The sequence below is a fragment of the Equus asinus genome, chromosome 21, assembly GCF_041296235.1.
Source record: "Equus asinus isolate D_3611 breed Donkey chromosome 21, EquAss-T2T_v2, whole genome shotgun sequence".
Classification (NCBI taxonomy): Eukaryota; Metazoa; Chordata; class Mammalia; order Perissodactyla; family Equidae; genus Equus; species Equus asinus.
The window spans coordinates 4135341-4149141 of record NC_091810.1 but is presented as its reverse complement, the minus strand read 5'-3'; positions in this window follow the sequence as shown (position 1 = coordinate 4149141).

Sequence of the window (13801 nt, the reverse complement as noted above, 5' to 3'; positions counted from 1 at the left end):
GTCTGATGCAAGGGATAAGAAAGGAACCCTAGGCCACAAGTGAGAATAGAGGGACAGGCACGGAGAGGAGAACATTGTCATCTATTCAAGTCTATGGGGAGGTCATGCTGATTCAAGCTTGCAACTTCATTGGAAACAAGTGGCCGGACTTGGCGTTCATCACACCTACAGTGCCCTTGTGCCTTAAGCATAATGCAAAGTCAAGAAAGATGTCTTGAGGACATTGAAGAGAAGAATCGATGCCTCCTTTCCAAGGCCCATAGCATTCTTTGCAGGTCAGTCTCTTTTTCCGAAGCTCTGGTGTCACGTGGGCCCACTGGGCACATGGTAATGTGTCCCAAGAGATGTCTTGGAAGCCTTGAAGGAATGGAGCCCTGTCACGCTTGGGGTATGTCTCTTTGTTTGGAAGTGCTCTACAAGGGTGCTGAAAAGCACCCTCTTCCACAGGGCTTCGTTCCTTCGTGAAGGCTGCCCTCCCAGGCTAGTGTGCTCTGTTTGCCTCCATCGAAATTCTCTCCCCCTACCTCTTGCCGTAGAAGGATTATTGATTATGTGTTTTGACACCATATGTAAGGAAGTTGCACGAAAATTAGAACTTTACAGTTGTGTTTCAAGAAAAATAAACAGGCCAGGGTAGAGGATGTAGGGCAAACAAATGGCACACCCTATAAAAATTAAGTAAGCCCGTATCTGGACGGAATCTAGGGGAACGTTCAAGGATCAGGGGTCAAGTTCGAAACTTCCCAAATCCGGAAAAGAGACAGAAAAATATCTTTCCTGGAGAGTGGAATTCATCCGATTTGTCTAAGTTGTCTTGGAAACATTGTGTCCGTGAAGGGGGTTGCCAGGACCACCTCGAATTTGGAGTTTCTGATCTCAGGATGTCAAACCAACCCACATGACCACGTGTTCTCAGTGCTTAGTTTGACCTAGGCTAGGGTAGCCAAGAGTCCTACAAGTGACCGGTGCAAATTCAAGGACAACAACCAAGAGTCACGAAAGCACTCACACCTCACCCTAGAGAACATACAGCGATTAACGAAATACAAACTAATCCCTTGGAATGAAGGAGAACGGACTGATAAGCATGTCTAAGGGAGATAGCTGAGAAAGACCATGACGAGTATACTATGGAAAAGAAAAAGAGGACCCAGAAAATGGAAGGTGAACAGAAATCACACCTGAATTATCCACAATGAAAGATGATGTCCGTCTTTAGACAGACTCTGCTGGAACGTTTGAAAGTCAGAGAAATTCACAAGCCAAAAAACGGCAGCGAAGGTCAAGCATGGGCTAACTGGGAAGGGTGAGTTATGAGACTGCTCCAAGCAGGCTCTGAAACCTGTATCCAGGAAGCATGCTGGACCTCAGAGACACAATTATGACAAATCCTCTGACATCACAATGGACCCGAAAAACAACCTAGCCTCATCTACACAGTGCTAGAGTTGGGCTCACTAGTATATTTAACTCCCGTTGCACTCAACTGCACGTTGCCACTGAACATGTAAGTGGCCGGCCGGTGGTGCAGTGGTGAGGTCCGCACCTTCTGGGTCTGTGGCCCAGTATGGGCTGGGTGGAATCCTCGGTTTGGGCCTCCTCACCACTGCTTCAGTTGTTCTGGTGCAGGCGTCCGAGGTAGAGTAGAGGCAGATGGGAAGGGACGTTGGACAGGGCCAGACTTCCACAGCAAATACAGGAGCATTGCCAGCAGATGTGAGCACAGCAATGCACTTGTGCCAAAACAAAACCAATTAAAAGTTGCAAAGAACAGAAAAACTGAAGCTAAGGAAAAAAAAAAACAAAAAAACAGGAGCTTGCCATTACGAAGAATAGGATCTCTGTGAATACCCTTAGCAAAACAGGTGAATTCTATGTTAATTCAAAAACTAGCAAACCTTTGGGGAAAGAAACTCAAGAAGACACAAGAAAAAAAAAGATATCGAGGGATCGAGGAATGGAAGGATTAACACACTTGAAAGGTTCATACCGCAGTAAGGAATCTCTGGATTCCATGCAATCCCAGTCAAAGTTGCAGCAGTATTTGCCACAGAGAAGAAGAGAGAATCCTAAAGTTTCTAGCCAGCAACACGAGACCCTGACTAGGCAAAGGAATCCTCAGGAAAACGAACAAAGCAGCACGTGTCACAATTTCTGATTTCAACATAGAGGACGAAGCGCTAGGTACCGAAACGGCACAGTCTGGGCCCCAAAACAGGCATGAAGACCCATGCAAAACAATTGAGAGCCCAGAGCCCAACTCAAACTTACATGGACAGCCCATTTTGGACCAGGGAGCCAAGTGGAGACAGCGGAGGAAGGAGAGTCTCTACAATAAACGGTGCTGGGAAGCCTGCACAGCCACATGGAACACAACGAGAGTACACCATGATGTTACACCTGGCACACACACCACCTGAAATGGATTAAAGCCTTGAATGGCAGACTTGAAACCGTGAACCTTGTAGGAGAAGACCTAGGCAGAGTGCTCTTTGCCATCTGTCTGAGCCGCCTATTTGGAAGAAGCATGTCTGACTGGGCAAGGGCAACAAAGGAAACAAGAAACAAACGGGACCACATCAAATGCACACACTTCTGCCCACTCAAGGAAACCATCAACTGAATACTAAGACACCACAACAATTGGGAGAGGATGTTTGCAAACCACACATCGGACAAGGGGTGAAAAGCCCAAAGATACAATCAACTCGCACGTCTCCACAAGAAAAAAAACAAGCCAATGAAAACCTGGTCAAAAGATGGAAGCAGAGATTTCTCCGAAGAAGACAGAAAGAGGGCCAGTAGGTGCATGAAAACTTGTTCACCATCATGAAGTCTCAGGAAAATGCAAATCCAAACTGCAAGGCCATGGCAGCTCACTGTGGTCAGCATGGCTAGAAGGAAGCAGACAGGAAATAACAAGTGTCAGAGAGGAGGTGGAGAGAAGGGAAGCCTCCTGCACTGCTGGTGGGAGTGTAACCCGGTGCAGCCACGATGCCAAAGGTGTGGAACTGCCTCAGAAGTTTAAGTATCCATGTCCCGTATGACCCAGCTATTAATCTGACGCTTGCTTATCCAAAACAGTCAGAAAGACTACCGCATAAAGACATGTGCATGGCTGTGTTCACCACAGTCTTACTCCTGATATCCAAGACTTGGAAAGCACCCTGGTGTCCAGCAAGGGATGATTGGAGAAGGAAGATGGGCTATAGCCACACAATGGTATACCACTCAGCCGGAACAAATGATGCAATCCAGCCATTTGTGACCACCAGAATGGCTGTGAGGGTTTTAGGGGAAGTGTAACAAGCCCCAGTGAGAAATTCAAATACCATAGAATCTCACTTACAAGGAGAAGAAAAAGCAAGCACTAACCAACAGGTGGCACTGAACATTTGTATGCGGGCTCCCAGAGGCAAAGAGGGGCGGTGACGGAGGGTGAAAGAGAAGATTAGGCACAAGTGTGTGGTGAGGGCCTGTGATTAGTCTTACACTGGTGAAGATGATGTAAGCTACACAGAAGTCTAAAGCAATGAGGACGTGAATCTGGAAGTTATAGTACGTTCTAATGCAGGGTCATGGCTATAAATTCACCTCAAATCAAAAATCCAAAAAGGGGTCCAGAATGATGTCATAAAGCTTTGGGGGCGGAAAGAGTTTACAGAAGGTGAACTTCCAAGGATGGAAAATCACCTCCAAATGCTTACAGATGCTACAGAAAGGCAGACCATTCCAAATAGGTGAAGAGGAATACTACGAAGAGAACATGATCAGTCCTAAACCCATGAACGAACGGAAAATGTTACCGTCCATGATGTTATTACTAATCACCTTCACGAATAATCCAAACAGGCCCACGTCTTCCCAAGTTCAGGCAAAAGGTTGGTCCAAAAGTACAATTCAGGGCCGGCCCTGTGGTGGAGCAGGTAAGTGCCCACATTCCGCTTGGGCGGCCCGGGCCTCACTGTTTCACATTACGAGTGCATATCACATTAGTAGTGTTAGGAAATATAGATTTCATGGTATGGTGCGGGCAGAGATCATAAATAAGCAGCAATTGTGAGGATACGTTATCAATACGCACAAGAAAAGGAACCATAAGAATATTACAATCTATGGAAGTATCTGGTACACTTCCCAAAGGCAGAAGGAAGGAAATCTTGTGACCTGCCAAGGTGGAATTGGCAGAGTGCCACGAGATGACACCATCATCGTGCATCAGAACATTCCCTGGGCAACTTCAACTTGTGAGGGAGTCCAGGACTTTTTCTGGGTAAGGTCCACCCATTTTGCCATCTACCCAAGATATAAGAGATAAAACCCAGGATAATCTTACAGGAGTGAAACCAGTGTCTAGAGAGAATGTAGGAGCCCTTTCGAAGTTCAAGGAGAAAGATAGAAACTGACAACAATTGCAGAAAAAGGAAAACTATCCTACCTAGACAGGGTGAGGAGTCAGACTGGTCTGAGATGGCTGTGAAACTCTGTGTGCACGGAGGTTGTCAGGACAACTTCGAATTTTGAGGTCGCTTATGACATCACGGTGAACATGTCCCCCAGGGTGGCCGCATGGTTACAGTCTGAGGATTGGCCTAGGCTAGGCTATTAAAGGGACAGATACCCAGAAACAGGTTTGGCAAACAGAAAGCAGGCACAGAAACTAGAAGAGATAAAACAGAGTCTGATGCAAGGGATAAGAAAGGAACCCTAGGCCACAAGTGAGAATAGAGGGACAGGCACGGAGAGGAGAACATTGTCATCTATTCAAGTCTATGGGGAGGTCATGCTGATTCAAGCTTGCAACTTCATTGGAAACAAGTGGCCGGACTTGGGGTTCATCACACCTACAGTGCCCTTGTGCCTTAAGCATAATGCAAAGTCAAGAAAGATGTCTTGAGGACATTGAAGAGAAGAATCGATGCCTCCTTTCCAAGGCCCATAGCATTCTTTGCAGGTCAGTCTCTTTTTCCGAAGCTCTGGTGTCACGTGGGCCCACTGGGCACATGGTAATGTGTCCCAAGAGATGTCTTGGAAGCCTTGAAGGAATGGAGCCCTGTCACGCTTGGGGTATGTCTCTTTGTTTGGAAGTGCTCTACAAGGGTGCTGAAAAGCACCCTCTTCCACAGGGCTTCGTTCCTTCGTGAAGGCTGCCCTCCCAGGCTAGTGTGCTCTGTTTGCCTCCATCGAAATTCTCTCCCCCTACCTCTTGCCGTAGAAGGATTATTGATTATGTGTTTTGACACCACATGTAAGGAAGTTGCACGAAAATTAGAACTTTACAGTTGTGTTTCAAGAAAAATAAACAGGCCAGGGTAGAGGATGTAGGGCAAACAAATGGCACACCCTATAAAAATTAAGTAAGCCCGTATCTGGACGGAATCTAGGGGAACGTTCAAGGATCAGGGGTCAAGTTCGAAACTTCCCAAATCCGGAAAAGAGACAGAAAAATATCTTTCCTGGAGAGTGGAATTCATCCGATTTGTCTAAGTTGTCTTGGAAACATTGTGTCCGTGAAGGGGGTTGCCAGGACCACCTCGAATTTGGAGTTTCTGATCTCAGGATGTCAAACCAACCCACATGACCACGTGTTCTCAGTGCTTAGTTTGACCTAGGCTAGGGTAGCCAAGAGTCCTACAAGTGACCGGTGCAAATTCAAGGACAACAACCAAGAGTCACGAAAGCACTCACACCTCACCCTAGAGAACATACAGCGATTAACGAAATACAAACTAATCCCTTGGAATGAAGGAGAACGGACTGATAAGCATGTCTAAGGGAGATAGCTGAGAAAGACCATGACGAGTATACTATGGAAAAGAAAAAGAGGACCCAGAAAATGGAAGGTGAACAGAAATCACTCCTGAATTATCCACAATGAAAGATGATGTCCGTCTTTAGACAGACTCTGCTGGAACGTTTGAAAGTCAGAGAAATTCACAAGCCGAAAAACGGCAGCGAAGGTCAAGCATGGGCTAACTGGGAAGGGTGAGTTATGAGACTGCTCCAAGCAGGCTCTGAAACCTGTATCCAGGAAGCATGCTGGACCTCAGAGACACAATTATGACAAATCCTCTGACATCACAATGGACCCGAAAAACAACCTAGCCTCATCTACACAGTGCTAGAGTTGGGCTCACTAGTATATTTAACTCCCATTGCACTCAACTGCACGTTGCCACTGAACATGTAAGTGGCCGGCCGGTGGTGCAGTGGTGAGGTCCGCACCTTCTGGGTCTGTGGCCCAGTATGGGCTGGGTGGAATCCTCGGTTTGGGCCTCCTCACCACTGCTTCAGTTGTTCTGGTGCAGGCGTCCGAGGTAGAGTAGAGGCAGATGGGAAGGGACGTTGGACAGGGCCAGACTTCCACAGCAAATACAGGAGCATTGCCAGCAGATGTGAGCACAGCAATGCACTTGTGCCAAAACAAAACCAATTAAAAGTTGCAAAGAATAGAAAAACTGAAGCTAAGGAAAAAAAAAAACAAAAAAACAGGAGCTTGCCATTACGAAGAATAGGATCTCTGTGAATACCCTTAGCAAAACAGGTGAATTCTATGTTAGTTCAAAAACTAGCAAACCTTTGGGGAAAGAAACTCAAGAAGACACAAGAAAAAAAAAGATATCGAGGGATCTAGGAATGGAAGGATTAACACACTTGAAAGGTTCATACCGCAGTAAGGAATCTCTGGATTCCATGCAATCCCAGTCAAAGTTGCAGCAGTATTTGCCACAGAGAAGAAGAGAGAATCCTGAAGTTTCTAGCCAGCAACACGAGACCCTGACTAGGCAAAGGAATCCTCAGGAAAACGAACAAAGCAGCACGTGTCACAATTTCTGATTTCAACATAGAGGACGAAGCGCTAGGTACCGAAACGGCACAGTCTGGGCCCCAAAACAGGCATGAAGACCCATGCAAAACAATTGAGAGCCCAGAGCCCAACTCAAACTTACATGGACAGCCCATTTTGGACCAGGGAGCCAAGTGGAGACAGCGGAGAAAGGAGAGTCTCTACAATAAACGGTGCTGGGAAGCCTGCACAGCCACATGGAACACAACGAGAGTACGCCATGATGTTACACCTGGCACACACACCACCTGAAATGGATTAAAGCCTTGAATGGCAGACTTGAAACCGTGAACCTTGTAGGAGAAGACCTAGGCAGAGTGCTCTTTGCCATCTGTCTGAGCCGCCTATTTGGAAGAAGCATGTCTGACTGGGCAAGGGCAACAAAGGAAACAAGAAACAAACGGGACCACATCAAATGCACACACTTCTGCCCACTCAAGGAAACCATCAACTGAATACTAAGACACCACAACAATTGGGAGAGGATGTTTGCAAACCACACATCGGACAAGGGGTGAAAAGCCCAAAGATACAATCAACTCGCACGTCTCCACAAGAAAAAAAACAAGCCAATGAAAACCTGGTCAAAAGATGGAAGCAGAGATTTCTCCGAAGAAGACAGAAAGAGGGCCAGTAGGTGCATGAAAACTTGTTCACCATCATGAAGTCTCAGGAAAATGCAAATCCAAACTGCAAGGCCATGGCAGCTCACTGTGGTCAGCATGGCTAGAAGGAAGCAGACAGGAAATAACAAGTGTCAGAGAGGAGGTGGAGAGAAGGGAAGCCTCCTGCACTGCTGGTGGGAGTGTAACCCGGTGCAGCCACGATGCCAAAGGTGTGGAACTGCCTCAGAAGTTTAAGTATCCATGTCCCGTATGACCCAGCTATTAATCTGCCGCTTGCTTATCCAAAACAGTCAGAAAGACTACCGCATAAAGACATGTGCATGGCTGTGTTCACCACAGTCTTACTCCTGATATCCAAGACTTGGAAAGCACCCTGGTGTCCAGCAAGGGATGATTGGAGAAGGAAGATGGGCTATAGCCACACAATGGTATACCACTCAGCCGGAACAAATGATGCAATCCAGCCATTTGTGACCACCAGAATGGCTGTGAGGGTTTTAGGGGAAGTGTAACAAGCCCCAGTGAGAAATTCAAATACCATAGAATCTCACTTACAAGGAGAAGAAAAAGCAAGCACTAACCAACAGGTGGCACTGAACATTTGTATGCGGGCTCCCAGAGGCAAAGAGGGGCGGTGACGGAGGGTGAAAGAGAAGATTAGGCACAAGTGTGTGGTGAGGGCCTGTGATTAGTCTTACACTGGTGAAGATGATGTAAGCTACACAGAAGTCTAAAGCAATGAGGATGTGAATCTGGAAGTTATAGTACGTTCTAATGCAGGGTCATGGCTATAAATTCACCTCAAATCAAAAATCCAAAAAGGGGTCCAGAATGATGTCATAAAGCTTTGGGGGCGGAAAGAGTTTACAGAAGGTGAACTTCCAAGGATGGAAAATCACCTCCAAATGCTTACAGATGCTACAGAAAGGCAGACCATTCCAAATAGGTGAAGAGGAATACTACGAAGAGAACATGATCAGTCCTAAACCCATGAACGAACGGAAAATGTTACCGTCCATGATGTTATTACTAATCACCTTCACGAATAATCCAAACAGGCCCACGTCTTCCCAAGTTCAGGCAAAAGGTTGGTCCAAAAGTACAATTCAGGGCCGGCCCTGTGGTGGAGCAGGTAAGTGCCCACATTCCGCTTGGGCGGCCCGGGCCTCACTGTTTCACATTACGAGTGCATATCACATTAGTAGTGTTAGGAAATATAGATTTCATGGTATGGTGCGGGCAGAGATCATAAATAAGCAGCAATTGTGAGGATACGTTATCAATACGCACAAGAAAAGGAACCATAAGAATATTACAATCTATGGAAGTATCTGGTACACTTCCCAAAGGCAGAAGGAAGGAAATCTTGTGACCTGCCAAGGTGGAATTGGCAGAGTGCCACGAGATGACACCATCATCGTGCATCAGAACATTCCCTGGGCAACTTCAACTTGTGAGGGAGTCCAGGACTTTTTCTGGGTAAGGTCCACCCATTTTGCCATCTACCCAAGATATAAGAGATAAAACCCAGGATAATCTTACAGGAGTGAAACCAGTGTCTAGAGAGAATGTAGGAGCCCTTTCGAAGTTCAAGGAGAAAGATAGAAACTGACAACAATTGCAGAAAAAGGAAAACTATCCTACCTAGACAGGGTGAGGAGTCAGACTGGTCTGAGATGGCTGTGAAACTCTGTGTGCACGGAGGTTGTCAGGACAACTTCGAATTTTGAGGTCGCTTATGACATCACGGTGAACATGTCCCCCAGGGTGGCCGCATGGTTACAGTCTGAGGATTGGCCTAGGCTAGGCTATTAAAGGGACAGATACCCAGAAACAGGTTTGGCAAACAGAAAGCAGGCACAGAAACTAGAAGAGATAAAACAGAGTCTGATGCAAGGGATAAGAAAGGAACCCTAGGCCACAAGTGAGAATAGAGGGACAGGCACGGAGAGGAGAACATTGTCATCTATTCAAGTCTATGGGGAGGTCATGCTGATTCAAGCTTGCAACTTCATTGGAAACAAGTGGCCGGACTTGGCGTTCATCACACCTACAGTGCCCTTGTGCCTTAAGCATAATGCAAAGTCAAGAAAGATGTCTTGAGGACATTGAAGAGAAGAATCGATGCCTCCTTTCCAAGGCCCATAGCATTCTTTGAAGGTCAGTCTCTTTTTCCGAAGCTCTGGTGTCACGTGGGCCCACTGGGCACATGGTAATGTGTCCCAAGAGATGTCTTGGAAGCCTTGAAGGAATGGAGCCCTGTCACGCTTGGGGTATGTCTCTTTGTTTGGAAGTGCTCTACAAGGGTGCTGAAAAGCACCCTCTTCCACAGGGCTTCGTTCCTTCGTGAAGGCTGCCCTCCCAGGCTAGTGTGCTCTGTTTGCCTCCATCGAAATTCTCTCCCCCTACCTCTTGCCGTAGAAGGATTATTGATTATGTGTTTTGACACCACATGTAAGGAAGTTGCACGAAAATTAGAACTTTACAGTTGTGTTTCAAGAAAAATAAACAGGCCAGGGTAGAGGATGTAGGGCAAACAAATGGCACACCCTATAAAAATTAAGTAAGCCCGTATCTGGACGGAATCTAGGGGAACGTTCAAGGATCAGGGGTCAAGTTCGAAACTTCCCAAATCCGGAAAAGAGACAGAAAAATATCTTTCCTGGAGAGTGGAATTCATCCGATTTGTCTAAGTTGTCTTGGAAACATTGTGTCCGTGAAGGGGGTTGCCAGGACCACCTCGAATTTGGAGTTTCTGATCTCAGGATGTCAAACCAACCCACATGACCACGTGTTCTCAGTGCTTAGTTTGACCTAGGCTAGGGTAGCCAAGAGTCCTACAAGTGACCGGTGCAAATTCAAGGACAACAACCAAGAGTCACGAAAGCACTCACACCTCACCCTAGAGAACATACAGCGATTAAAGAAATACAAACTAATCCCTTGGAATGAAGGAGAACGGACTGATAAGCATGTCTAAGGGAGATAGCTGAGAAAGACCATGACGAGTATACTATGGAAAAGAAAAAGAGGACCCAGAAAATGGAAGGTGAACAGAAATCACACCTGAATTATCCACAATGAAAGATGATGTCCGTCTTTAGACAGACTCTGCTGGAACGTTTGAAAGTCAGAGAAATTCACAAGCCAAAAAACGGCAGCGAAGGTCAAGCATGGGCTAACTGGGAAGGGTGAGTTATGAGACTGCTCCAAGCAGGCTCTGAAACCTGTATCTAGGAAGCATGCTGGACCTCAGAGACACAATTATGACAAATCCTCTGACATCACAATGGACCCGAAAAACAACCTAGCCTCATCTACACAGTGCTAGAGTTGGGCTCACTAGTATATTTAACTCCCATTGCACTCAACTGCACGTTGCCACTGAACATGTAAGTGGCCGGCCGGTGGTGCAGTGGTGAGGTCCGCACCTTCTGGGTCTGTGGCCCAGTATGGGCTGGGTGGAATCCTCGGTTTGGGCCTCCTCACCACTGCTTCAGTTGTTCTGGTGCAGGCGTCCGAGGTAGAGTAGAGGCAGATGGGAAGGGACGTTGGACAGGGCCAGACTTCCACAGCAAATACAGGAGCATTGCCAGCAGATGTGAGCACAGCAATGCACTTGTGCCAAAACAAAACCAATTAAAAGTTGCAAAGAATAGAAAAACTGAAGCTAAGGAAAAAAAAAAACAAAAAAACAGGAGCTTGCCATTACGAAGAATAGGATCTCTGTGAATACCCTTAGCAAAACAGGTGAATTCTATGTTAATTCAAAAACTAGCAAACCTTTGGGGAAAGAAACTCAAGAAGACACAAGAAAAAAAAAGATATCGAGGGATCTAGGAATGGAAGGATTAACACACTTGAAAGGTTCATACCGCAGTAAGGAATCTCTGGATTCCATGCAATCCCAGTCAAAGTTGCAGCAGTATTTGCCACAGAGAAGAAGAGAGAATCCTGAAGTTTCTAGCCAGCAACACGAGACCCTGACTAGGCAAAGGAATCCTCAGGAAAACGAACAAAGCAGCACGTGTCACAATTTCTGATTTCAACATAGAGGACGAAGCGCTAGGTACCGAAACGGCACAGTCTGGGCCCCAAAACAGGCATAAAGACCCATGCAAAACAATTGAGAGCCCAGAGCCCAACTCAAACTTACATGGACAGCCCATTTTGGACCAGGGAGCCAAGTGGAGACAGCGGAGAAAGGAGAGTCTCTACAATAAACGGTGCTGGGAAGCCTGCACAGCCACATGGAACACAACGAGAGTACGCCATGATGTTACACCTGGCACACACACCACCTGAAATGGATTAAAGCCTTGAATGGCAGACTTGAAACCGTGAACCTTGTAGGAGAAGACCTAGGCAGAGTGCTCTTTGCCATCTGTCTGAGCCGCCTATTTGGAAGAAGCATGTCTGACTGGGCAAGGGCAACAAAGGAAACAAGAAACAAACGGGACCACATCAAATGCACACACTTCTGCCCACTCAAGGAAACCATCAACTGAATACTAAGACACCACAACGATTGGGAGAGGATGTTTGCAAACCACACATCGGACAAGGGGTGAAAAGCCCAAAGATACAATCAACTCGCACGTCTCCACAAGAAAAAAAACAAGCCAATGAAAACCTGGTCAAAAGATGGAAGCAGAGATTTCTCCGAAGAAGACAGAAAGAGGGCCAGTAGGTGCATGAAAACTTGTTCACCATCATGAAGTCTCAGGAAAATGCAAATCCAAACTGCAAGGCCATGGCAGCTCACTGTGGTCAGCATGGCTAGAAGGAAGCAGACAGGAAATAACAAGTGTCAGAGAGGAGGTGGAGAGAAGGGAAGCCTCCTGCACTGCTGGTGGGAGTGTAACCCGGTGCAGCCACGATGCCAAAGGTGTGGAACTGCCTCAGAAGTTTAAGTATCCATGTCCCGTATGACCCAGCTATTAATCTGCCGCTTGCTTATCCAAAACAGTCAGAAAGACTACCGCATAAAGACATGTGCATGGCTGTGTTCACCACAGTCTTACTCCTGATATCCAAGACTTGGAAAGCACCCTGGTGTCCAGCAAGGGATGATTGGAGAAGGAAGATGGGCTATAGCCACACAATGGTATACCACTCAGCCGGAACAAATGATGCAATCCAGCCATTTGTGACCACCAGAATGGCTGTGAGGGTTTTAGGGGAAGTGTAACAAGCCCCAGTGAGAAATTCAAATACCATAGAATCTCACTTACAAGGCGAAGAAAAAGCAAGCACTAACCAACAGGTGGCACTGAACATTTGTATGCGGGCTCCCAGAGGCAAAGAGGGGCGGTGACGGAGGGTGAAAGAGAAGATTAGGCACAAGTGTGTGGTGAGGGCCTGTGATTAGTCTTACACTGGTGAAGATGATGTAAGCTACACAGAAGTCTAAAGCAATGAGGATGTGAATCTGGAAGTTATAGTACGTTCTAATGCAGGGTCATGGCTATAAATTCACCTCAAATCAAAAATCCAAAAAGGGGTCCAGAATGATGTCATAAAGCTTTGGGGGCGGAAAGAGTTTACAGAAGGTGAACTTCCAAGGATGGAAAATCACCTCCAAATGCTTACAGATGCTACAGAAAGGCAGACCATTCCAAATAGGTGAAGAGGAATACTACGAAGAGAACATGATCAGTCCTAAACCCATGAACGAACGGAAAATGTTACCGTCCATGATGTTATTACTAATCACCTTCACGAATAATCCAAACAGGCCCACGTCTTCCCAAGTTCAGGCAAAAGGTTGGTCCAAAAGTACAATTCAGGGCCGGCCCTGTGGTGGAGCAGGTAAGTGCCCACATTCCGCTTGGGCGGCCCGGGCCTCACTGTTTCACATTACGAGTGCATATCACATTAGTAGTGTTAGGAAATATAGATTTCATGGTATGGTGCGGGCAGAGATCATAAATAAGCAGCAATTGTGAGGATACGTTATCAATACGCACAAGAAAAGGAACCATAAGAATATTACAATCTATGGAAGTATCTGGTACACTTCCCAAAGGCAGAAGGAAGGAAATCTTGTGACCTGCCAAGGTGGAATTGGCAGAGTGCCACGAGATGACACCATCATCGTGCATCAGAACATTCCCTGGGCAACTTCAACTTGTGAGGGAGTCCAGGACTTTTTCTGGGTAAGGTCCACCCATTTTGCCATCTACCCAAGATATAAGAGATAAAACCCAGGATAATCTTACAGGAGTGAAACCAGTGTCTAGAGAGAATGTAGGAGCCCTTTCGAAGTTCAAGGAGAAAGATAGAAACTGACAACAATTGCAGAAAAAGGAAAACTATCCTACCTAGA